Raw genomic sequence first — 27,395 nt, 5'->3', positions numbered from 1 at the left:
AAAATTCTGAGAGAAATTTTAAAAGGCCTAAATACATGGAGGTACTATAGTAGTTAAGGTGCTGAAACTCTCAATATTGAAAGATGTCCAATATATTCAACTTGCTCTGTAGATTTGATATTAAGCTAGTCAATAATAATATTAAATAACACTATTAAATGCGCTTACTATTTTTTTAAAACTTGCTTACTATAAGGCAGGTTATCTATTTATTAGGAAACTGACAGGTCGAGTATAAAATTTTTACTGAAATTCAAAGGACCAAAAAAAAAAACAAGGAATTGTGAAGAACATAATTGGAGGATTTAAAGTTATAGCAATTAGAAGAATATAAAACCAGCACAATAGACTGATGGAACAGAAGAGTCCAAAAACAGACCCATGAACAAATAAACACTCACCTGAATTACAACAAAGGCACTAGTGCATTACTATAGGGAAAGGATAGTCTTTTCAATAAATAATATTTGACAAAATGGGTTTCCATATGGAAAATAAAATGAACCAGGAATCCTATCATATACCATGCATAAACCTAAATGTAAAGATTAAAACAATCAAGTTTATAGGAGAAAACATACAAGAATAACTTCTTGGCTTTGGGATGGACAAAGATTACTTAAAACCATAAAGGAACAGTTTGACAAGATGGACTATTAAAATTAAGAAATTTTCTTAATAAAGGTACACTATTAAAATAGCAAAGAAGTAGGATAGATACCTTCAATATTTAATCCAATAAAAAAACTTATCCTAGAAATAAAGAACTCGCACCAATCCATAAGACAGACAAGTCAATAGAAAAATGGTCAAATGACTGAATAGGTATTTCTCAAAAGAGGATATTCAAATGGTCAATAGCATATAAACATGTGCTAATAAATCTTTAAAGTCAGCAGGGAATTACAAATTAAAATTCCAGTAACTTCTTACCACATATGTAGCAAAGGAGCTAATATTTAAAAAAAAAACATAATTTTAAGCATTGGTGAGGATGTAGAAAATAGTATAAATTGACTCAATCACTTTCAAAAACTAGAAGCATCTACTAAAGCTAAAGAGTTTCATGATCAACAACTTCACCCTTGGATATTTACTCAAAAGAATGCATGCATATGTGTGCCAAAAGACATGGTCAAGCATATTCACAGTAGCACTGTTCATAATAGCCAAAAACTGATAATGATCCAAATGTTCATCAACAGGATAATGGATAAAACTGTGACATATACAATGAAGGATTCAAAACAATGAAAAAGAATAAATTAACGTTACAACGTTTTATGAATCAACATGTGTGACTCACATAAACAAGATATTGATCCAAAAAAATAGTCAAAAGATGTTAAAAAATAGGCAATACTAATGAATAGTAAATGAAGTCAGAATAATAGTTACCTTCAGAAATGTGTGTTGACTGTCAGGGGGCATGAAGGAGGCTCCTAGGTTGATGAAAGTATTCTATATCTTGATCTTGGTATTGGTTAAACGAGCATTGACTTCATAAAATTTCATCAAAAGGATACTCAAGATTTATCCACTTTATAAAAAGCATGGTTTAATTCAATGCAAAAAAGTTTTAAAAGTTAGAAAGACTGTATCGGTCGCTTAACTTTAAAATTTTTAATTTAATTATTTTACTTGGTAAAATTCAAGCCTAGGAAAACTAGGTTTCTACATCAGTTTGCTTCTTAATCGGATACTTCCTTTTACTTCCTTTTTCAGTACAATTACTGAAGAATTATCTTGATATATGGATCCTTCCCAAATTATGAAGGAAAGAGAAGGTCTAGGGTGAAGTTAGACTGAACCCACTATTTACATCCTGAATTCTAAAATGGCTTTTTTTCTTACATATATCAATACATTTTCCTTTTCTTTTTTCCTAAAGATTTATTTCAGAGACACTGAGCACATGCAAGCGGAGGGAGGGGCAAGGAAGATGGAGAGAGAATCCTCAAGCAGACAAACTCCATGGAGCAAGGAGAGCCTGAGGTTAGGCTCAATCCCAGGACCCTGAGACGATGATTCACCCTGAAACCAAGAGTTGGACGCCCAACTGACTGAGCCACTCAGGCGCCTCTTTTGATCAGTTTTCTATACTTAGTTCCAGATCCCTACTTCTCATAATTCATATCTGGCAAAAAAAAAAAAAAAGAGGTAAGAAAACATAAGCCTTCTGAGGCTTAGCAGCAGTTTTAACTAGAACTGAATAGCAAATCAAGACAAGGTGTTAGCATAAGGCTTTTGTGAAAATGAAATTACTAAATGTAGAGTGCTGAAAATATAAAGCTCAAAAAGGTAATCAATTATTAACATCATTTTGAGAAACACTATAATAGATCCCTACTCCCGAATTTCCTTCAAAATATAATAAATTTAAGGTCAAAATATAAATTTAAGATAGTAAAATCAGATGTACTTTTAAAGGTAAAGCATACTTATGGAGCTAAGGGAACACAATAGATTTTTTTATAATACAAGCTAAAGTGGACATTAAAGAAAGATATCAGGCAGAAGAAAATTTAACATTATACCTAAGATTCTTTGAAGTTCTAAATTCTACGAATTGGTATTTAACTATTATCTTATGATTAAAAAATTGATAAGATAATCAGCAAGAATACTGCTAATATAAAGACTTTCTTTGCATACCAGTTTTTACATTTGCAAAGTTCTATTTCATTTTATCTTATTCCTATAAGTTTTATAAACTATTTGTAAGTCAAACTTGTTAAATCGAGTAAAGAATCAAAGAACAGGGTATCTGCATTGATGACCACATAATTAACCATAAACCACTCAACAAAAAATTACTGTTTGGAACAGTACCACATGTAAACAGAGTATGTGTGAAAGCACTTTGAAAAAAGGACAAGGACTATAAGTGTATTCTAATAAAAGTTAATAATAATTTAAAAGCAACAGTATTTGGATATAATCTCTAGGTTTTCTGATAATTGCTAATGGCATTTCTTTAAACCTTTTACTTGGAAATACTTTCAAACTTTCAGAAAAGTGTACAAATAGTTCAAAGAACTCCTATGTATACTCTGTCCAGATTTATCAATTAATTAACATACTCATTTTTAAATCTTGTATGGATAAACATTTGCTGAGCCATTGGAGAATAAGATATATATATATATATATCAGATCTTTCATCCCTAAATACATCAACATATGCCTCTTAAGAACAAAGACATTCTCTTAAATAGCCATAATATAGTTACTAACTTCAAAAAATTTAAAAATCATACAAAATTTTAACTTAATATCTATTTTCCATTTTTTTTTTAACTGAGCAAATGAAGTCCTCTAGGGCTTTCTTCCTCCACCAATACAGGATCCAGTCCAGAATCATGTACAGCATTTAACTATCCGATCTCTCTAGACTTATTTAATCTGGAACGGCTTTTCTCAACTAAATGTGATTTAAACTATCTGATTTTTTTTTTAAGATTTTATTTATTTATTCATAGAGACACAGAGAGAGAGGAGAGAGAGAGACAGGCAGAGGGAGAAGCAGGATCCACTCAAGGATCACACCCGGGGCTGCAGGCGGCACCAAACCACTGCGCCACTGGAGCTGCCCTAAACCATCTGATCTTTACAAAGTGTTCTGCAGCATAAAATTTTAAAAGCTAGGTTCCTGACCAAACTATACAGGGAAGGTTAATTAAAAAAAGAGACAGAGAGAGAGAGAGATTCATGTGGTGCCTACATGGCTCAGTTCATTAAACATCTGCCTTTGGCCCAGGGGTCCTGGGATAGAGCCCTGAGTCAGGCTCCAGCCTGTGGAGGGCTCCCTGCTCAGTAGGGAGCCTGCTTCTTCCTCTCCCTGCCACTCCCCCTGCTTGTTCGTTCTCTCTGTGTCAAATAAATAAACCAAATCTTAGGAAAAGGAAAAGAGAGATTCAGTAGATAAGCTGGGGAAGTTTCAGAAGACTTAAATGAGAATATATGAATCTTTCCGTTCAACAGCTTTTAGTGTGTGTGTGTATTATAACAAGGAGGCTTCTAAGTTCCTTTGAGATTCGTAATTTTGGGATGAGTGGTTTATCTTGCCTAAGATTTCAAAAAGTAACAATATATATATTATCAACTTAGACAAATAAATCTGGCCAATGATCTGATGGCTCTCTGGAAAGAAAAAATCCACAGAAAATTACTATTTCCATCAAAACTTGTTCCTACAGTTTTCTTTTTCTTTTTTGGTGTGTGTTTTCTTAATTCACTCCTATACTTAACAAAAAACACCCATACCAATACACAAACCTTCAAAAACACTGGAATTATTCTGGTCATAATAATAATAGATATAATAGGTACTAGAGCTACAAAAGATCTTGTTCTTTTACTCAACATTGTGTGTCAACCATGTGTCGGGCCTACAATAGCTACGGCGGCATCTACTGTTTAAAAAACAGGCATGATATCTACCCTTAGGGAACCTGTAATTTAGTAAACCCAAGATCCTCACTTTCAGATAGGAAAGGTATTATTTTTCCCTATTTTGAAAATGAAACAACTAACACTCTACCTATAAATGCTTCTCCAACCATGAAGAGCATAGGCCAGCTACTTATCTTAAAGGGTCATATAGTAAATATTTTTGGCTTTCCAGACTGTAAGGTCTCTGATGCAACTACTGTATTTAAATTAACTCTGCCACTAAACATGAAACAGCCATATACAATATGTAAAATAAGAGTGGCTGTGTTCCAATAAAGCTTTATTCATAGATGCTGAAATTTGAATTTCGTATCATTTTCACATCACAAAATAGTATTCGTTTGAGATTTTTTTTTCCCTGTAATCATTTAAAAATATAAACACTATTCTTAGCTCATAGGTCATACAAAAAAAAAGCAGCAGGCTAAATCTAGTATTTTGCAGACTACTTACTGATAGACTTGCTTATAAGCTGGAGCTGCACTGGGTGACTGGCCCTTTTTTACCTCAGTCAACAAATTCTTTATCACTAGACTTAAAATATAACATGAAACAATTCTTATTTTGCTTTTCAGTCATTTACAAATCGCCTTCCTTATCTCAGAAAAAGATGTTATAAATCTTACTTCTGAGTAGTAACTAAAAAATTTCAAGAACTGATGAAAATACTTTATATCTGCATATCAATTATCTTTCCAATCAGTAACTTTTTTTTATTGGCGTTCAATTTGCCAACATACAGCATATCACCAAGTGCTCATCCCATCAAGTGCCCCCCCCAGTGCCCATCACCCAGTCACCCCAACCCCCTCACCCACCTCCCTTTCCACTACCCCTTGTTTGTTTCCCAGAGTTAGGAGTCTCTCATGTTCTGTCTCCCTCACTGATATTTCCCACTCATTTTCTCTCCTTTCCCCTTTATTCCCTTTAACTATTTTTTATCAGTAACTTTTTACTCCTCAAAAAATTAAAATTCTAAAGATAAATTAAGGCTATCAGAGCAAGTAGAAGATCATGCTCTAAATATTTTTATAATACTTTGTCCTATGCTTCTTGCTAGGATATTGCAAACCTCACTGTATCCAATAATTATGAATTATGCAGAAAAAAAGAAAAAGAAAAAACACGCATACCTCTGAGCTCAAAATGAAAACTGAAGGATCTAGTGGAACTCACCAAGTTCTAAAGATTCATCTAGGAAGAATGCAGAATTTTCCAAAGGCATCTTAAACTGTGACAGAATCAGCTTCTAAGTTTCAGCGGCTTTACAGGAAAAAAATAAAATAAAAATTCTGTAAAACAAGGGCAGCTGTGGAGATAATGTTAGCCAAAGCCTAAGCAACAGTATCTCTGGTATTTTTTTCTCATCCATGTATACAGCATTAATTGGGGCTTCCTATGTGCCAGGAACTGGAGATGCAGCAATGAACATGTCAGATCCCAGGAACTGGATCTTCCTATGTGCCAGGAACTGGAGATGCAGCAATGAACATGTCAGATCCCATCAAACTCTGTGGGAGCTCACTATGTAGGACAACTCCAAATGGGATGAAAGGCTTTAAGAATCATGATGTTGTTGTGAGGGGAAATCATGGCCGAAATACACACCAGTGTGGTGGGAATTGGTTAGAAATGGCCTCCCCTAAAGGAGGGGCATTTAATGCAAACATGAATAGGGTCTGGCCAAATGAATACATGGCAGGAGGGAAGAGAAAGTGTTTCATCCAAAGTGAACAGCATGTTCAAAGGGCCAGAGAGAATATGGTATTTGTGTAAATTAAGTGCAGTGTGGCTGTTCAGAGTAAGGAAAGAGATAAAAAGAATATTTTCTGAGGTGAGATGGATAAGGAAGGAAATAAGAAGTGAAGCAATTTGCCCTGAGTCAAAGACTCACACAGGGCTTTGTAAAAGGCAGAGCCCATTTTAAACCCTCACCACTTAACTGCAATGTACTAGCCATTCTGAAGTTCTTTCCAGCCCACAAGCCTCAAAGGTCTGGGGGGTGGGAAGGTCCTTGGGAAGGAAGCTGAGGAAAAATGTTTGTGGAGGATGTTCCTTTTAGGGAGATTTTGCAAGGGCCTGAGGGACAACTTCCTTGGGCCAATAGCCAGCCTCTCAATGAATAAACAGATCAACTAACCATCAAGAAACTGCCTGCAGAATGATGGGAAAGAAGTCAGTCTCAGCATTATTCTCATTTGCTAATAGTTACCAAGCACTTAGCTATGTGTGAAGCCCTGTTGTAAGTGCTTTAGATATGTGTTGACTAGATCCTCACAACATCCCTATGAGGGAAGTACTTTTATTACCCTATATTTCCAGTGTGATTTTATGAAACTATCCAATCATGGCCAGTAATTCTTATTACCAATTAAAGTTAAAATGATCAGAAACATTAACATTTCTCACCACAATATTAAAAGCATTTTTGTTACTCTTCTACCAGAAAAGTACTATTTTAAATATCAATCAACAAAAATAAAAGACAACAACATTAATTTGGTTAAATTTTTCTTAAACTAGCAGTTGTATTAAGGACAGTGTTTGGGAAATTCTAGTCTCCTTATTCATTCACTCACTATGGTATGTCCTACATATCCAAATTCCTGCCCTCATGTAGTTTTAGTCATTGAAATGCAACAATGTTTGACGCTCCTGGGCAATTACATTTTTGCAGCACATCCCAAGTTATCTTTGAATGAATGAAGAACCAACAATCACACAGACAAAATCTGATGCAACAGAAAAGAATCAAAACCTGAGGAAAGTCATTTGTTAGTAAAAATGTACACATGCTAAAAGAGGAAGAGAGAGTAAATAACTGTTTCACTGAGGAAAATACTCAAGAAAAATGAAAAAGAATCCTCAAAGAGAACGCAGAGAAAAAGCAGCAATCAGTGCACAGTGATGAAGGTCCTTAAGGAAATTAACGATAATGAAAATAAAAAGTGGATGAATTTTATGCAGTAGCCTTAGATTCAAGACTATAATCTAGTGATGAAAGATTAAACCTTAAATCAGCAGTCTTCACATTGGGGACCAAATGGTTTTAAGGGAATCAATTTCCAGATTCTTAATTTCCATAGTTACTAACCAGTTACTAGAATTGAAATCAAGGTCAGAACATTATACTGGCTTCTCCTTTCCTACACTCTACATTTTCTACACTTCATTTTATAATCCTCCTTCTTCCAGTTCACAAGAGAAAGATCTATCTCTCACACATCTAACACCTCACTACAATGCATTACCTTGAATTGTAAAAACATCCAAAACACCGAAGAAGTAATTTGAAATACTGATATCAGGGGAATACCCTTAATGGAAGCACTGCATCTCTAGTGTGGTATTGTCTTTCCCTATCCCCTTCACACTTATGTTAATTATAATACCAAACATTAGAAAGGAGATATTTTGACCCAAATGGGCTGCTACAACTTTTGGAACTGAGAATAATAAAAACTTTAGATTTAAAAGCTCACACAAGGGACGCCTGGATGGCTCAGTGGTTTAGCGGCTGCCTTCGTTCACCCACGGGCGTGATCCTGGAATCCCGAGATCGGAGTCCCGCGTCGGGCTCTCTGCATGGAGCCTGCTTCTCTCTCTGCCTCTCTCTCTCTCTGTGTCTCTCATGAATAAATAAATAAAATCTTAAAAAAATAATAATAAAAGCTCACACGAGAGAATCCATGAAAACGATGATGATAAATATTGATGAGTGCTATAATTTAGTTTATCCAGGTAAAAAGCTTAAGACTAGACTCCTTACATGACTTATCTAGAATTACTTAGAATTCAAGATCTGTATTTTCTCCATTCTCCAAAAATCAACAAAGAAATTAGTACATTCTGTCAGCCACCTATGTCTTGTGTCTGAATTGAAGATACTTTATATGGGTTTAAGGAGTTGAGAAAAGCCTTTACCAAAAAAAAAAAAAAAGAGAGAGAGAGAGAGAGCGCTCTTACTTCAGTCAAATCAATAGCATGTCTTCAAGTAAAAGTAGGACACACCAAAGTTAGTGTTTTAAATTTTTTATTGAGAAACACTTTTCCCCCCATATTCTATCATCTTATGAGATTCCATCATTCTTCTATTTCCATATCATCTCTTTAGAAGATATGGAAATAACTAATGAGTCATGGTGAAATAAATCTCAGAATGATGAAATAGGACAATGTTTAAATAAAAATGAATATAATGTAAGTTAGAATAACTTTTACTAAACTTAAAAACAGCTAATTTTGCCTTTGTTCTTTGGAAGACCTCAAAGAATAACACTCATGAAATACTAGCCCTTAGAGCTAGAAATGCTACAAATAAATAAATACATAAATAAAAATAAAAAAGTATAAAATTAAAGCCAATGGATATTGATGGTATACTAAGGGCTAATCAAAAATTGGTAAATAAAAAAATATTAATCACATACTTTTTTGCCTATCCTGTCAAACTGTATCTTAAGGTCAAAGAGACCTGGTGAGAGCCAGTCCTTCAAAGAATCTCGGCTGGTAAGAACAGAAGAAAGGACATAAAAAGATGGCCAATAATCATTAATAGATTTTAAATGATTAGGAGAACAAGTGATAGTAAATTTCACAATGGATCATATTGCCACCAACTGTATGCACTAATCAATCTTAGCATCTCCAAAAGTGAGACAACTAGGGAGTAAGTACCTCCTGATGTAACATGTAATACATACTACTACTTATATTCTTGTTGAAAAGAGTCAAAATGGGATCAAACTTTTAGATCATACATTCTTTTTTTTAATTTTATTTATTTACTCATGAGAGACACACACACAGAGAGAGAGAGAGAGAGAGAGAGAGAGAGAGAGTGTCAGAGACACAGGCAGAGGGAGAAGCAGGCTCCAAGCAGGGAGCCTGACGTGGAACTCGATCCTGGGTCTCCAGGATCACACCCTGGGCTGAAGGCGGCACTAAACCACTGAGCCACCTGAGCCGCCCTAGATCATATATTCTTAACTGGAACAATGTCACAACCAAGGGGTAAAAGGATCTTAAATAATAAAAGTTTCTTAATCTCCAAAGCACAACACTATGATCTATCCCCCTGGGTCTCAGGAGGTAGACAATAAAGTAAAATAAGAAAATATTCTAAAAAGGTCCTTTAAGGGGACAATAATGAAAAAAGAAAACAAAAAGTTTATAAACACTGATTTAGATCAAACTTCATTTACATTACTACCAGAAGAGAATAAATGACATCAAGAAAAAACAATCAGACAAATCCAGAATGTGAAATACTCTATAGAACATCTGATCCAGTTCCTTCAACATGGAGGAGGAAAAAGATAAAGGCAGAAGGAGGGGAGCATCAACTATTCTAAAATTTAAAAAGACTCAAAGTCTTTAGTTTTAGAAATATACTAAAAATAATCATAGATCAGTGACATGTGGAATAATGGGAAACAGTATTAGGAAAGGATAAATTAATGACGATACAGATGAAAAAAGACCCAATTATTAAAGATGAGTGACAGAATTTCATTATTCTATTCTGTATATTGTTGTATAGTTTAAAATATTCCGTTAAAACAAAATCATGAGTTGACGAAGATTTTGCTTTCTTAGGAAATTAGAGGACTATATACATACAATAAAAAACAGCAGCTAAAAAAAGAACAAAATAAATAAATATATCAGTTAACCTTGGAAGGATTAGATTATTTAGGGAACAGAAAACTCAAAAACAAAACAAAATATCCTCAAGACATTCCTGAAGAAACTGTAGTGCATGAAACAAAACCAGGATGCTATATATTTAACAATAATACAGATTTCACTACACCGAGAAATGTTATAAATGCTTTACAAATATAAACTCCTTTATCCACAAACTAGTTATTATCTTAATTTTGGTCACATTAAGTGACCTAAGATTATTAAGTGGTAGAACTGGGGATCTAAACCCACACAGTCTAGCAGTCTGGTTCTATTGCTTAAGCTTGTAACTACTAACACTATACCATGTTGCCTTTCAAAATGATACAAGCAGACAATAAATAAAGCTACTGGGGTATTAACAATGTGTTCACAGACATTCAGAGAAAGGCAGAATATAGTTGAAGGACTCTGTCAGAATACATTAAAAAAACACACACACACACACAGAGAGACAGCAAACTTAAGAGATGAAAGACATAAAATCAATCCAGAAAACCAACATTCTGCTGGTGAGCATTTCAAAATGGGAGAACATAGAAAACCACAAAATATTACCAAATAAATAATAAAAGAAATTTCCCATACCTGAAGGAAGACAAATGCATTTACCACAAAGGGCCAGAGAGTCCAGTTAGAAGGGCAAAAATAATTCACACCTCGACAAATACCTTTAAGATTCCAGAACTACAAAGACACTAAAACTTCCAAAGAGAGAGAAGTCATTTAGAAAGTAACAAGTCTCAGAGTAAGGTCAGACTTCTCACCATCTTGACCCAGAAAAAATAGAGCAAAACCCTAATATCTGAGGGAAAAGTAATCTGAATCTAAATTTCTACACACAGCTAAACTATCAATTATGAGCCAGGCCAAAGCCATCTGAAGATAGCAAGAATTTATTTTAGAACCTTGCACACTAAATTATAAATACCTTGTATACTAAAGTTAATTTAGATGAGGGAGAATGCCATGAAAGAGACCTATGTGGGACCTAAGAAACAGTAAATCTAACCCAGAAATGCAGGAATATCTCTGAATGGCAGATATACAGACTTCTATCAAGACTAAAACAGGCAGGAAAAGGGCTCTAAAAGAGAGTTCGTCAAGAAAACCAGAGATTCTATTCAATAAACAATAGAGATTATCATTCAAGCAGGAAACATGTGAGGATATGGTAAAGGTATCTTTTTATCTATCAAGAAAAAAATGCAGCTAAAGGTCATAATGGCAAGAAGATGAACAACATAAAGCAAACTAGTAAGAATATAAAGCAAACTAGTAGTATAATGCTGAAAAACATTGATATCAAATATTTTTTTGGAGCTCCATTAGCATTGCGATCTTGGACCTACTGAAAATAAAACTTAACACTAATTCAATACAGTTTACTGTATTTAGCTTTTCAAATCAACCTGATAAACCCAAATTCTTCTCATTACAGAACATAAATGTTACATTATAAACCTACTTAAATACTGAAGAGAAGACAGGAATAGAAATGAAAGAGTAGAAGACACATGATGAAGAAAATGATAAAAGTCTTGGTGTTCTTTTTTACCATTATTTAAAGATTTTATTTTTATGGAATCCCTACACCCAATGTGGGGCTCAAAATTACAGCCCCAAGATCTAAAGTCACACGCTCTACCAACTGAGCCAGCCAGGTACCCAAAACGTCATAGTGTTCTTATCTTACATGGTAGGGATTTAAAATACAATTATCTAAGGAATCTAAATATTTACAATTTCAAAAATTAATAAAATAACACAGTAACTTTTAAACTTGGAATGCAGAGAGAAAAGAGGAGATTAAAAACAGAGTAGGTTAAGTTAAATTTTCATCTTTTTCAGTAGGAAGTGAAGAGACATAATTGAAACTGAATTAATCAAGAAATTAAAGCAGATCCCAAAGGAAGAAAAAACCTTGGCACTATATGGTTTCACAGGAAAATTCTCTAAAGCATTTAAAGTTCCTCAAACTCTTCCAAAGAATTAAAGAGAACATTTCCAAACTCCTTCTATAAGGCCAACATTATCCTGCTATCAGAAGAAGACACAAGAAAACTACAGAGTAATATCCCTGATGAAGACGGACACAAAAATTCTCAACAAAATACTAAGAAACCAAATTCAACAGTACATTAAAAAGATTATGAACTATGATCAAGTGGTATGTATACCTAGAATGCAAGGATGGTTCAACATATGAAAATCTATCAGTGTAATACACCACATTAAGAGAATGAAGGGAAAAAACACATGAACATTTCAATTGATGCAGAAAAAGCATCAAACAAAATTAAACACCCTTTCTTAATAAACATACTCAATAAGCCAAATAGAACTACCTCAAAATAGGATGACTGGGTGGCTCTGTGATTGAGCATCTGCCTTTGGCTCAGGGCATGATCCCGGGGTCCTGGGATCAAGTCCTGCATTGGGTTCTCCACAGGGAGCCTCCTTCTCCCTCTGCCTATGTCTCTGCCTCTGTGTCTCTTTCATGAAAAAATAAATAAAATCTTTAAAAATTAAAAAAAAAGAACTGCCTCAATATAATAAAGGCCTTATATATGAAATGCCCATAGCTAACATCATACTCGACAATGAAAAACTGAAAGCTAAAAAAAGAAAAAGAAAAAAGAAAAACTAAAAGCTTTTCCTCTAAGATTAGGAAAAAGGCAAAGATGCCCACTTTTATCACTTCTATTCAACAGAGTGCTAGAAGTCCTAGCTAGAGCAATTATCAGGCAAGACAAAGAAATAAAAGGCATCTAAACAGGGAAGGAAGAAGTAAAATTTATCTTTTCATAGATGACATGTATGTATAAAACCTTAATGATTCTATATCCATCAAAAAATGTTACAACCAATAAATGATTTCAGCAAAACTGTATAATATAAAACTAACAAAAATCAGGGTTTTTTCTACACACTAATAATGAGTAATTTGAAAAGGAAATTAAGAAAACTGTGTTTACAATAGCATCAAAACATAAAACACTTAGAAATAAACCAAAAAAAATGAAAAAGAAAAAGAAATAAACTTAACCAACTTGGTGAAAAACTTGTACACTGACAGTGTACAAGCTGCACTTGTCAGTGTACAGCTACAGTGTACACAGCTAAAGGAAATCAAAGGCACAAATAGATATTCTGTATGCATGAATTGCTTCCTATGGCTAGTGGCTTCTATTGCTCAGCAGTTGGAATACTTCTATCACCAGAGAAAGTGCCATAAAACAATCCTGGTAGAAATTACAGTGTAACAAAACTAGGAAATTAACAATTAAAATGTTTAAAAGGCTACTTTGTAAATAATTGTGTGCCTGTTTTTACTTGTGTTCTATTTTTCACAACCCTTGCTATTTCTTTGTTGCTATACTGTTTGTGCTTCTTTTGTCTATAAAGTTTCTTTCCATTTACTAAAATAAGTTTTATTCAGACTCATTTTCTTTTTGCATGTTACTCTTCTATTCATTTTTTTTTTTTTTGGCGTAAGTTTTACTTAGAGCCTGTGTCAATTTTTTTTTTTAATTTTAATTTCACATTACTTTTTTTTTTTTTTTAAATAGGAACTTGCATTAGTTTTCTACGGCTGCCAAAATAAAGGACTACAAATTGGGTGGCTTAAAACAACAAATACTTATTCCCTCACAGGTGAGGTATGTGCCTTCTATACCTAATTTGTTAAGAGTTTTTATCATGAAAGAATAACTTTATAAAATGCTTTTTCTGAAACTACTCAATAATTATTTTTATTTTTCATTCTATTAATGTTGTGTATCACATTCACTGACTTGTGTATGTTGAAGCATCCTTGTACCCCAAGGATATATCACACTTGATCATTGTGTATGAACCTCTTAATATGCCACTGGATTCAGTTTGCTACGATTCTGTTCAGAATTTCTGCATCTATATTCTTCAGGAATATTGGCCTCCAATTATCTTATAGTATCCTAATCTGGCTGTGGTATCAGGATAATGACTATCTTATAAAATGAGTTTGGGAGTGCTCCCTCCTCTTTTATTTTTTTGGAAAAGTGTAAGACTGGTGTTAATTATTCTTCAGATGTTTGATAAAACTCACCAGTGGAACCTGATCCTGTGCTTTTCTTTATTGGCAGGTTTTTTATTACTTTTTCAGGCTCCTTAGTTTCTACTTCATTATTCAATCTTGGTATGTTATATCTTTCTAGGAACTTACCCATTTCTTTTAGGCTAATTTGTTGGCATATAATTGTTCATAGTAGGCTCATGATCCTTTCCATTTCTGTTCTCTCAGGTGTAATACTCCTTTCATTTCTGATTTTGAGTCTTTTTTTTCTTAGTCTAGCTAAGGGCCTGTCAAGTCTATCTTTTAAAAAAAAAAAAAAAACAATTATTCAGGGCACCTGGTTGGCCCAGTCAGTTAAGCATCTGCCTTTGGCTCAAGTCATAATCCCAGAGTGTTAGGATGGAGCCCCACATCAGGCTCCCTGCTCAGCAGGGAGTCTGCTTCTCCCTCAACCCCTCACCCCACTCTTGTGCTCCCTCTCTCTCAAATAAATAAAATCTTTTAAAAAAAAATAGCTATTTTTTTGAAGAAGGAAGCTAATTCCTTCATCTTTTACATTGCTGTCCCAGTCTCTATTTCATTTAGCTCTGCTCTCATCTTCCTTCTGCTAACTTTGAGTGTGTTCTTTCTCTAGTTCCTTAACATGTAGTGTAGTTCCTTAACCTAAGGTATTTATCACTATGAACTTCCCTCTAAAAACTGCTTTTGCTACGTGTTTTGGTATCTTGGGTCTCCACTTTTAAGTAATAGTTTATTCTTGAGGGCAGCCCCAGTGGCTCAGCAGTTTAGTGCTGCCTTCGGCCCAAGGCGTAATCCTGGAGACCCAGGATCGAGTTCCACATCGGGCTCCCAGCATGGAGCCTGCTTCTCCCTCTGCCTGTGCGTGTGTGTGTGTGTGTGTGTGTGTGTGTGTGTCTTTCATGACTAAATAAATCTTAAAAAAAAAAAAAGTTTATTCTTGAACACCACAGATTTGAACTGCACAGGTCCATTTACACATGGGTTATTTTTAAATATATACAGTACTATAAATTTTCCCTATAATTTTAATGTTTTTTTCTCTAGTTTATTATAACAATATAAACGTGTATGTATGTAACATGTAACACATGTAACACACAAAATATGTTTTAATCAATGGCTTATGTTGACCAAAAAGCCTTCCAGTCAACAGTAGACTTAGTAATGGTTTTAGGAAGCCAAAATTTATACACAGATTTTTGACTATGTGACTACATGGAATTTTCAACCCTACATTGTTCAAGGATCAACTGTATTTTCACTACCCTTTCACTTGCTTCAACCCACTGATTGTTCAGGTGGGTATTATTACCACACAACTGAGAATTTTCCAGTTTTTCTCCTATTGTTTCTAGTTTCATACCACCATGGTTGGAAAAGATACTTGATATAAAATCAATCTTCCTACATTTGCTAAGGCAATTGTGACTTAAGATATGCTCTATCCTATACAGTGTTCCATGTACACTTGAGAAAAATGTATTCTGCTGCTGCTGGGTAGAATGTTCTCTTCTATGTATAGGTATATTTCATGTCCAGTGTTTCCTTATTTTCTGTCAAGATGATCTATCCACTGTTGAAAATGGGATATTCAAGTCCCCTACTATTACTGTATTGTGGTCTATTTCTCCCCTGATCATCTGTTATATCCTCTTAATGAGTTAACTCCTTTTTCATTTTATAATGACTTTGTGTCTTGATACAGTTTTTAACTTAAAATCTATTTTTAACTTAAAATCTATATTTGGTATAGCTACCACTGCTCTCTTTGGTTTCCATTTGCATAGATTATCTTTTTCCATCCCTTAATTTGAACCTACACGTGTCCTTAAAGCCAAAATGAGTCTCTGGTGGGCAGCCTATATATAGTTGGTTCTTGTTTTTTAATCCAATCAGCCACTCTAGGACTTTTGATTGGAAAATTTAACCCATTTGCATTAATGTAATTATTGATAGGTAAGAACTTACTAATGCCATCTTATTGTTTTATTTCATGTAGTCCCCTCATTCCTTTCTTCCACTTTTGTGGTCTTTGTGAACTGATTTTTCTGTAGTACTATGTTTTGATTCCCTTCTCTATCTTCTGTGAATGTACTGCAGGTTTTGCTGTGGTTGCCACAAGGCTTACATAAAATATCTTACTGTTACTAAGCTAACAACTTTAATCACATTCAAAAACTCCATTCTTTTGTGGACATTGCTGCTATGAACATCGGGGTGCAAGTATCCCAGCATTTCACTACATCAGTATCTTTGCGGTAAATACCTAGTAGTACAACTGCTGGATCATAGGGTAGCTCTATTTTTAACTTCTTGAGGAACCTCCACACTGTTTTCCAAAGTGGCTGTACCAGTTTGCATTCCGACCAACAGTGCAAAAGGGTTCCCCTTTCTCCACATCCTCTCCAACATTTGTTGTTTCCTGTCTTGTTAATTTAAGCCATTCTCATTGGTGTGAGGTGGTATCTCATTGTGGTTTTGATTTGTATTTCCCTGATGGCAAGTGATGCGGAGTAGTTTCTCACGTGCTTGTTGGCCATGTGTAGGTCTTCTCTGGAGCAACTTCTGTTCATGTCTTCTCCCATTTCATGATTGGATTCTTTGTTTCTTGGGTGTTGAATTTGGTAAATTCTTTATAGATCTTGGATACTAGCCCTTTATGTAATTATCTAATTTGCAAATATCTTCTCCCATTCTGTAGGTTGTCTTTTAGTTTTATTGACTATTTTGCCATGCAGAAGCTCTTTATCTTAAGTCCCAATAGTTCATTTTTGCTTTTGTTTCCCTTGCCTCCATAGATGTATCTTGCAAGAACTTGCTGCAATGTCCATAACAGCCAAACTGTGGAAGGAGCCACGATGTCCTTCAACAGATGAATGGATAAAGAATATGTGGCATGCATATATATACATACACACACACATATATATGTACATACAATATATACACAATAGAATATTATTCAGCCATTAGAAGAGATAAATAGCCACCATTTGCTTCAACGTGGATGGAACTGGAGGATATTATGCTGAGTGAAATAAGTCAATCGGAGGACAATCATCATATGGTTTCACTCAAACGTGGAATATAAGAAATAGTGAAAGGAATTATAAGCGAAAGGAGGGGAAATGAATGGGAAAAATTGGAGAGGGAGACTAAACATGAGAGACTCCTCTCGTAAACAAAGGAAGGGGAGGTGGGTGGAGGGAATAGGGTAACTGGGTGACAGGTACTGAGGGGGGCACCTGATAGGATGAGCAGTGGGTATTATACTATATGGTGGCAAACTGAATTTAAATTAAAAAATGTAAAAATTAAAAAACTATAAAAAGAGTTAAAAAAAACTCCATTCTTTCATGCCCCTCTCCCATATTTTGTTTTTGATATGGAATTTACTTTTTATATGTGTCCTTATAAACTACTGCAGCTATGGTTTTTTTTATTTATTTTTATTTTTTTTTAGCTATGGTTTTTTAATAATTTTGCCTTCTAACTAAACTTTTATATTACTAGTTAAGTGATTATCACATTATATTGTAAAGAATACTCTGAATTTGATTTTATACTTACCTTTACCAACATGTTCTGTAACTTTATAAGGTTTTACATTACTAAGTAGCATCTTTTCATTTCAGCTTGAAGAACTCTCAGCACTTCTTATACGTCAGGTCTAGTGGTGACACTCTCAACTTTTTGTCTATTTGGGAAAGTCTTTAGCTCTCCTACAATCTTGGACAATTTTTCTGGTAGAATTTTCCTGGTTGGCAGGCTTTTCCTTTTGGGACTGCATAGATCATCCCACTTTCACCTGGCTCAAAGTTTCTGCTGAGAAATCTGCTGATAACCTTACAGGGGCTCCCTTATATGGGAGCATTTTTTTCCCCCCTTGATGCTTCTAAATTTTATGTTTGACTTTAGACAATGTCTTGGAGAAGATTTAGGTTTGAAATTTGGGAGGACCTATTAGTTTCATGAACTTAGATGGCCAAATCTCTCCCTAGATTTGGGAAGTACTTAGCCATTATTCCTTTAAAAATTAGCATTGTGTTCCTTTCTTCCTCTCTTCCTCCAGGATTTCAATAACACATAGTTTAATAGCATCTCATGAACATTTCATGGGCATTCTTCACTCTTTTTCATTCCCTTTTACTATTGTTCTGCTTACATATTAAATGACCTTTGGTCTTCTTCTAATTCTTTTTTCTCCTTGGTGGAATCTACTGTTGAATCTATGGGAATCTTCAGTTCAATCACTATATTCTTTAACTCTAGGATTTCTGTTTATTTTAATGGTTTCTATTTCTTTTTTGATTTTTGAGAATTTGCTGTGTAATGCTATTCCTCCAAGCTAAGTGTTTATACTTAATCCCAATATGTTTAATTTTCTTATTTATATGTAAAGCTTACTTGAATGTCAAACTACAACATATTGGTAATTTCAGAGTGTCAAGTTCTAAAAACTAGCATAGCCAGTCTATCGGGGAAACAAATACTGTATCCATTCAACAACTGACACTGTCTTGATATAGTATGCCTATATGTTTTCAAGTAATATTCTCAGATTACAGGGCAAAACTTCTTTTATTTTTCACCCTGACCCTTACCTATATTTCCTAATAGTGACTTTATAGAAAAGATGTAATAATATATTTTGAAAAAATGTAACTACAGTTTTGAATAAATTATGTTCTACAAAGTGGTACCTTAAATAGTAACCAATATTTTCTTTATACAAGTAGTAAAAATTTCATAATTATTTGTCTTATGTCCTTATGAAAGATGTCATTCCTATATTCAAAATATTCCTAGAAATTCCAAAAGAGAAAATGCCTTGAAATATTTCATAAACCTTTAAAGGCTATGAGTACACATTTTGACTTTTATTTCCTGACCCACTTAAGTGTGCTTTTGTTGTTAAATAAATTTTATGTATTTAAATTAAAATCTTAAAGTGTTCTCAATCTTTTATTGACTACTGAAATCAAATTAAGTATTTTTGTCAAGTAAAGATAAGCAGTATATGCCCATCACAGAACTATTTGCTATCTTCACGACCAGAAGAGACAACTAGGTTACTGGTGCCCCCCCTCCCGCCAAATTTATACTTTCAGTATAAACTGTAATTAAATCTTAAGAGAACTAGAGTGTTTTTCACTTTATACAAAGAAATGAAATCATACTTATTATTTATTGGAAAAGAAACTATTGTACAAGACAGTTTCTAGGGTGCTTTTATTTATCCTACCAGTTTCTTAAAACTTACATATTACTGATGTAATACATATACATGGGTTTAAAAAAAAAAAGTACAGGGATCCCTGGGTGGCGCAGCGGTTTAGCGCCTGCCTTTGGCCCAGGGCGTGATCCTGGAGACCCGGGATCGAATCCCACATCGGGCTCCCGGTGCATGGAGCCTGCTTCTCCCTCTGCCTATGTCTCTGCCTCTCTCTCTCTCTCTCTCTCTCTCTCTCTCTCTCTGTGACTATCATAAATAAATAAAAAAATTAAAAAAATAAAGTACAAAAAGGCTTATAATGGGAAGGCAGCCTGCCTAACTGCTACAAAAGAACAATCACTTTCACCTATTTTTTGTACTTCACCTATTTTTATATTTATCTTCATAATTATAGATAACACTGTCTTTATTATTTAACATCAAAATTACATCTATTGACTCCGTGTTATGAAAGAGAACGATTTAGTTCACTTATATTATCTTCAATCTGCATTCTTTTCTCCTCATTCCAAAATCAACCAATCCTATTGAGGCATGTGAGAGTAAATGCTGAATTTAACTTTTATTACATGTTAATTGCTAGATGTAGCTACTAGCTACCATAATAGATTGGCACCTCTATATTACTCCTATCTTCTGGCATATATTAAGGTTCTCTTTATAATCTAGTATTATAATCAAGTTTTGTATATGTTCAATAGGTTGAGAAGAAGGTACTGTGTCTGTTTTCAAGGTAGAATTCAGTTTGTCCATCAAATTCTGCTTAGTAATTGGGGTATTTAGGTGTTCTATTGCCTTAAGGTTTTGTTCATTTGATACACTATGGTCTGTCTACCATTTATGGTTTTTGTGAATAAATCTCTGGTATGTTTTTTGCCTTTTGAATATTAATGTTTTAATTATGATTTTTACAGATATTTGGTACTTCATCATAAAATAAATGTTACAATCAAAGTACTCATCTTTGTGTTGCTTAATTTCACCCTCTTTATATTTTACAGAATACCTGTTACTTTTAATAAGGTTTCGATTATTACACTAATTGACTTCTTTATAATCAATTAGCAATAACCGTACCTTGGATAAACCTCACTGGCTACGATACTGCCACTGCACAAAGCTACATCTTTAAAATCATACTCATATAAAACAAACTTAGTCCTCTATTTCTTCACATTACCTTTTAGTTCTCTACTATGAGATACGATACAATGTCTTTATTTTTCCTCCTCCCTTTCTCATCCTAGATTTCAACCAACCACATTATCTTTCTGTTTACCTCTCTACCGTTAGGTATACTTCTATGACTACATTTATTGATTCTAAGTGCTATTGACTCCTAGTTACTTCACAGGGGTTAATTAGCATACTTAGCACACCTACTTAAGCTACCCCATTCTTTCCCCTTTTCCTTCTGAAATTGTTAACTTATTCATGTATGTAGCAGACTAAGGGCTGCTCAAATACAGACTTCTCAATGAAGACTTCTCTGTTCACCCTATTTAAAATTGTAAACCCTGTCCTACCTCCCTCACATTCATATACTACAACCCCCTATAGCCTGATGGGTTTTTCTCCAATAGTACTAATGACCATCTAATATACTTAACTGGTTTCTCATCTAGCTTCCTCCAGTTGGAATATTAAGCTCCTCAAGGGCAGGACTTTTTGCCTACTTTGTTCAACTGCTGTAACACCAGCAACTAGAATGGTATCTGGCACACACTAGATGCTCAATAAGGCTTGCTGAATGAGCAAGATAAAGTACACTACTAAAAGGATATTAAAAAACTATAAAAGCAATGCTGGGAGAAACTACAGGCCTAAATGAATGGAGAGGTTATAACTGTGTTTGTGGATCAAAACACTCAGTAGTAAGATGTCATTTCTTTCTACATTGATCTATAGAGTCAATATATCACAATGAACCGTAGACTTAAACACAAAAGCTAAAACTATAAAACTTCTGTAAGAAACATGAGAAAAATCTCTAGAGGTAGATAAATATTTCTTTGAAGACAAAAAACCTAAAGCATAAAAGAACTGATATATCATATTTCATCAAAATTTAAGACTTTTCAAAGACACCATTAAGAAAATAAAGGCAGGCACAGATTGGGAGGGAACTTTCACAATTCTAACATCTGATAAGGACTTCATATCAGAATATATTAGAGAAAAACAATTTTTTAGGTCTCCATAAGGAACCCATTTTTCTAAATGGTCAAAATATTTGAGCAGACACTTCACAAAATATAGGAATGACCAATAAGCACATGAAAACATGCTCAATATCATTAGTCATTAGAAAAATGCTAATTGAGGGACACCTGGGTCGCTCAGTGGTTGAGCATCTGCCTTTGGCTCAGGGTGTGATCCTGAGATCCCAGGATCAAGTCCCGCATCATGTTCCCCACAGGAAGCCTGCTTCTCCTTCTGCCTGTGTCTCTGCCTCCCACTCACTCTCTCTCTCTCTCTCTCTCTCTCGTGAATAAATAAATAAAATCTTTTTAAAAAAAAAGAAAAATGCAAATTGAAACCACAATGATATATACAATTACACAACCACTAAAATGGCTGAAACTTAAAACAGTGACAATACCAAGTGTCGACAAAAATGTAGCAATGGAAACTCATACATTTCTGAGGAGGATGTAAGTATATAGCCATCTGAGAAAACAGTTTGATGGTATCTTATAAAGCTAAACATGCAACCCAGCAATTCCATTCCTAGATGTCTGCCCACATGAAAACCCATGTCCAAAATGTTTAGCAGTTTTGTTCATCAAGGCCAAAAGTTGGAAGCAATTCAAATGTCCACCAACTGACAATTATAAAAAAATTATTTCATATTCCATAAAATGAAATAGTATTCAGCCATAAAAATAAAGAAACTATTGACAAAGAATTATCAAAAGCATTACACTAAATGCAGGCCAGACCCAGAAGACAACATATAGTATGATTCCTTTTATATCACATTTGCAGAAAAGGCAAAACTATATCAATAGAGAACAGATTAGTGGTTGCCAGGGGAGAGAGAATTTTTCAGGATGATAAGAATTTTCTGTATCTTGATTGTGGTGATAGGTACAAGAATGCATCTTTCAAAACTCAATCACGTGTATACTTAACGTTGAGTGAATTTTAACATATATAAATAAAACTGAGTTTTAAGGAGTAACCTAGGTCAGAAACTAAAATCCAACTACCTTATAATAAAATACTTAACACAAGGGGCAGCCCCGGTGGCGCAGTGGTTTAGTGCCGCTTGCAGCCCGGGCTGTGATTCTGGAGACCCGGGGTCGAGTCCCACATCGGGCTCCCTGAGTGGAGCCTGCTTCTCCCTCTGCCTGTGTTTCTGCCTGCCTCTCTCTCTCTCTCTCTCTCTCTCTCTCTCTCTCTCTGTGTGTGTGTGTGTGTCTCTCATGAATAAATAAAATCTTAAAAAAATAAAATAAAATAAAATAAAATAAAATAAAATAAAATAAAATAAAATAAAATACTTAACACAAAATAGCTCATGGAAATTAAGTATTCTGTGTAGCTTTAAAAAATAAGTTGTCCACATCCAGGTAAGATAGAATAGCTTACAGCAGGCCAATATTCTTGCTGAGAACAACTAGAAAAGCTAAATAAGTTACAAAAATCCTATTCTTATAAGGCAGAAGATGTGGAAAGATGGAGAACAAGAGAATCTGGGTATTTCCTGATTATGAGGATGGGCTGGAGGCTGAAAACAAATTTCTGTGAACACGGATGCTAAAGGATCGAGAACTCAAAAGAGCTTTTGGTGTTCACACAAGGGCTGGAGTAACAAAACTGGAAGACTGCAGGGACTTTTAAGATCAAAGCTACTATCTCTGCCAGGACATCAGCTTAATTTTAAAACTATATAGAGTAAAAAGACTAAATAGTTAACTGAAAAACTGAAAAGCAAAGTGAAATTTCCCACCTTTGGCACTGCTAAGAGGACAAAGACCACCAGGCTTTGAAGTGAAAGTCCTGGAAGTCCACACTGTACAAAACAGATAAGAAGAAGAGTATCATCAAATTACTAAAATAGCAATCCAGCCTCCATATAAATTAAGATGATTGGCTCCCTACTCTACCTGCCTAGGAGAAAAAGTGAACCCTGCCTGACAAAACATACTCAGTAATGTTTATTTTGTTTTTATTTTTTTTTTAATTTTTTTTTAATTTTTTTAAATTTATTTACGATAGTCATACAGAGAGAGAGAGGCAGAGACACAGACAGAGGGAGAAGCAGGCTCCATGCACCGGGAGCCCAACGTGGGATTCGATCCCGGGTCTCCAGGATTGCGCCCTGGGCCAAAGGCAGGCGCCAAACCGCTGCGCCACCGAGGGATCCCGTTTATTTTGTTTTTTAATCACAATGTCTGGCATTCAAGAAAAACTTATAAATCAACCAACTTGACCTAATTGACATTTATATAACATCAGCCAGTAACAGCAGGATATATATTCATTTTCAAATGCACATGGAACACTTACCAAGATAGACTAAATTCTGAGCCATAAAACGAATCTCAATATAACTAAAAGTTCCAAGTCATATAAAGTATGTCCTCTCGGATCCTTGGGTGGCTCAGTGGTTTAGTGCCTGCCTTTGGCCCAGGGCGTGATCCTGGAGACCTGGGATTGAGTCCCACATCGGGCTCCCTGCATGGAGCCTGCTTCTCCCTCTGTGTCTCTGCCTCTCTCCCTGTGTCTCTCATGAATAAATAAATAAATAATCTTTTAAAAAAATAAAAAATAATAAAGTATGTCCTCTCATCACAATGAAACTAACTTAAAAACAGAAAGTTTTTTTTTTTAATTTTTATTTATTTATGATAGTCACACTTGGAGGGGGAAAGAGAGAGAGAGAGAGGCAGAGACATAGGCAGAGGGAGAAGCAGGCTCCATGCACCGGGAGCCCGACGTGGGATTCGATCCCGGGTCTCCAGGATCGCGCCCTGGGCCAAAGGCAGGCGCCAAACCGCTGCACCACCCAGGGATCCCAGAAACAGAAAGTTTTTAAGTTAAATTCTGGAAAATCCTCAAATATCTAAAAACTAACACACTTCTAAGTAATTTATTGGTCAAAGATGACATCAAAAAGCAGATAAAAATAAAATAAAAAAATAAATAAAATAAATAAAAAAAAGCAGATCAGAGACTATTTTGAGCTGAATGAAAATGGAAAAATATATATATATATATATATAAAATTTGTAAGCAATATTTAGAGGGAAGTTTATACCACAACTGGGGATGGACAGGGGAGGAATGCAGACAGGGAATCGATGACCTCAGCTTGTACCCGAAGAAACTGGAAACAGAAAACAAACTAAAACTAAAAAACTAAACTTTAACTAAAAAGTTAAAGAAAATAATAAAGTTCAGAACAGAGGTAGGAAATAAACAACAAACCGAGAAAATTGGCTAAACCTAAAGCAGTTTCTTTGAGAACCTTAATAAAATTAATAAATCTCTAGCCAGATTGATCAAGTGAAAAAAAGATACAGATTACCCAAGTCAAAAATGATACTGAATCTCTACAGATTGCAGATTTAACTATAAATCTTAAATATATAAATTTTAATATATATAAAAATATATATTTAAAATCTTATAAATTTTAAATACAGAACTGTAAGTTCTGTATTTAAAAGATAATAAGATTACCAACAAATTCTACAACATAGATGAAATGGACAAGTTCCTTCAGAAACTCAGCATGCATATGAAGAGCTGGAAACATACAACCACACAACCAGTAACCAACAGAAAAACAAATCCTATAAGCAGAGCAGATGATGCAGATATTGGAATCAACAAACATTTAAATAACTAATCAGTATATTCAAGAGAACTCAGTACTAGAAATCTATAAAATAGAATTAAATTGTTCTAACACTCAAAATTACAATGTAAAATTAAGAATACAATAAATCAGTTTCAACAAAAGAGAAATTAGTTTTACTAATGGAAGGAGGGTCAACAGAAGATATTCAAATGAAACACTGAGAAAAATTTTAAGAGATGTGTGGAACATAATCATTGACTTATATCATGTCTAAATGAGAATCTGAAAAAGAGGGAAGGAAACAGAAGCAATATTTGAAGAGGAATAACAGAATATCCTCAAATTAAAAGACATCAAACTACTAATTCATATAGCTGAATGAACATAAAGCAAAACACAAAGAAAACCACACCTCAACACATCATAGTCAAAAAGCTAAAATACTAAAAAAAGAAAGTCTTAAAAGTAGTCAAAGAAAAATAAAAGATTATCAGCAAGATTATAAGGTAATAATTACCTTCAATAAGACTAGAAGTGGACTTCAATAAAAAGCCAGAAGACAACATTTTTTAATAAAGAAAAAAATTAATTACCAACTTAGATTTCTATATTCAGTAAAAAAAAAAATCTTCAAAAAAAATATGAAATTAAGACTATCTCAAAAAAAATCATTGTAGGTAGATTAGTATTAAATATACTAAAGGAAGCTATTCAAACAAAAGGAAAATGATCCCAGAAAGAAGCACACAAAGACAGGAAGGAAGAAACCTAGAAAAAGTAAGTATTAACAAAAATTGGCTGTCTAAAATATGGAGTTTAAAATCTGCACAAATAAAATATAGAACAATAATAATACAAAAAGGTTGGAGGAGGAGTTAAAAATTAAGAAACTCGCACTATTGCAGAATGATAGAAGCAGTCATTTGTACTATAATATTAAGTATACTAGTTATAATCTCTGGAACCACTAAAAATATAAGAATATATAACTCACAACCAAATAGTAGGAAAACAGAATAAAAATAACTTATTAACTCAAAAGAAAGCAAAACAGAGGGATAAAAAGGAATGCAAAGCAGATGATTCAATGAAGTCAAAGTTGATGGTAGTGGCAAACTTAGAAAAAAAAAGAATTAACTACTCAAAGTAAAAGACTAACACTTGATTAAAATAATGATAATCTGTATTTATTCACAAAGACATCCAGTACACATAAAAAAAAAAAAGTTTACAGAACTACAAATATTCCACTTACTATAAAATTGCAACACACACACACAAATGCCTCAGAAAATACTGGAAAAAAAAAGTTTTTAATTGGGCTCATCCTTGAGATTTTAGGTAGTTTTTTGCATCATAGATTTTCTTTGTGATTTTTGGCACCTTAATTCTTTTCTAAGGAACAAGACTCATTTTTACAAAAACCACAACACTTTTCAAAAGAAAAATTAGTTTACAAATTTTAATGATCAGCTCCAACAAGATTACAGACTTACAGAAAAAGAATGATCAAGTCTAAAAAGAAGTTAATATAAACTTACTTCACGCAATAAAAGTCTAATCTTGAAACTAAGAAATCTTTATAATTATAAATACATTATTATATTGTCACCATTTCTGATGGAGACAAAAATTATCAGGTACGAGTTGGAAACAGATTTTCCCACTAATGGTTTGCTCACTTCACTTCTTGCTTCTACTAAAAATCTTTGATATTTCCATTGTATTATAAAGTTGTAAAACAAAATTTAAGTACTAACATTTTTCATTTTAATCTGTGGGTTTCCTAAATAACTTTTTCTAATATTACCTCAACTAAAATCTCAGTTTCAACACAGAAGAAAACCAGTTACCAGTTTCACGAATCAAAACTTGACAAAGGACTTCAAAGAAATAGACAATACCATGCATCTTGGAAATATGTTCTAGTAACTTTATTATTCTAAGTCACATAAAAAGAGAAGCACTCCAAACTCTACATAAAAACTAAACTCTAGGGATCCCTGGGTGGTGCAGCGGTTTAGCGCCTGCCTTTGGCCCAGGGCGCGATCCTGGAGACCCGGGATCGAATCCCACGTCGGGCTCCCGGTGCACGGAGCCTGCTTCTCCCTCTGCCTGTGTCTCTG

General features: G+C 34.2%; 1 protein-coding gene and 1 pseudogene across 8 annotated transcripts in view; both read right to left on the bottom strand.

The window, feature by feature from the left end:
* CLOCK (clock circadian regulator) overlaps positions 1-27,395 on the bottom strand; it is a 134,716-nt gene that overhangs the window by 99,833 nt on the left and 7,488 nt on the right. For 5 of the 8 annotated variants that reach the window (XM_055340836.1, XM_055340852.1, XM_055340827.1 and 2 more), the window contains exon 3: positions 5,632-5,718. The exons of 2 other annotated variants lie outside the window; for them this stretch is intronic. The gene's annotated coding sequence lies outside the window, so the exon portion shown is untranslated. Of the gene's footprint in view, positions 1-1,398; positions 1,541-5,631; positions 5,719-27,395 lie in introns of all 8 variants that reach the window. One more of the 8 variants, XM_055340846.1, reaches the window with a different exon arrangement.
* LOC129520740 (U4 spliceosomal RNA) lies at positions 20,470-20,579 on the bottom strand (annotated as a pseudogene).

This window comes from Nyctereutes procyonoides, unplaced genomic scaffold, assembly GCF_905146905.1.
Source record: "Nyctereutes procyonoides isolate TBG_1078 unplaced genomic scaffold, NYPRO_anot_genome, whole genome shotgun sequence".
NCBI classification, from domain to species: Eukaryota; Metazoa; Chordata; class Mammalia; order Carnivora; family Canidae; genus Nyctereutes; species Nyctereutes procyonoides.
Note: the sequence above shows the minus strand (reverse complement) of the source record. Positions and strands in the feature narration are given on the sequence as shown.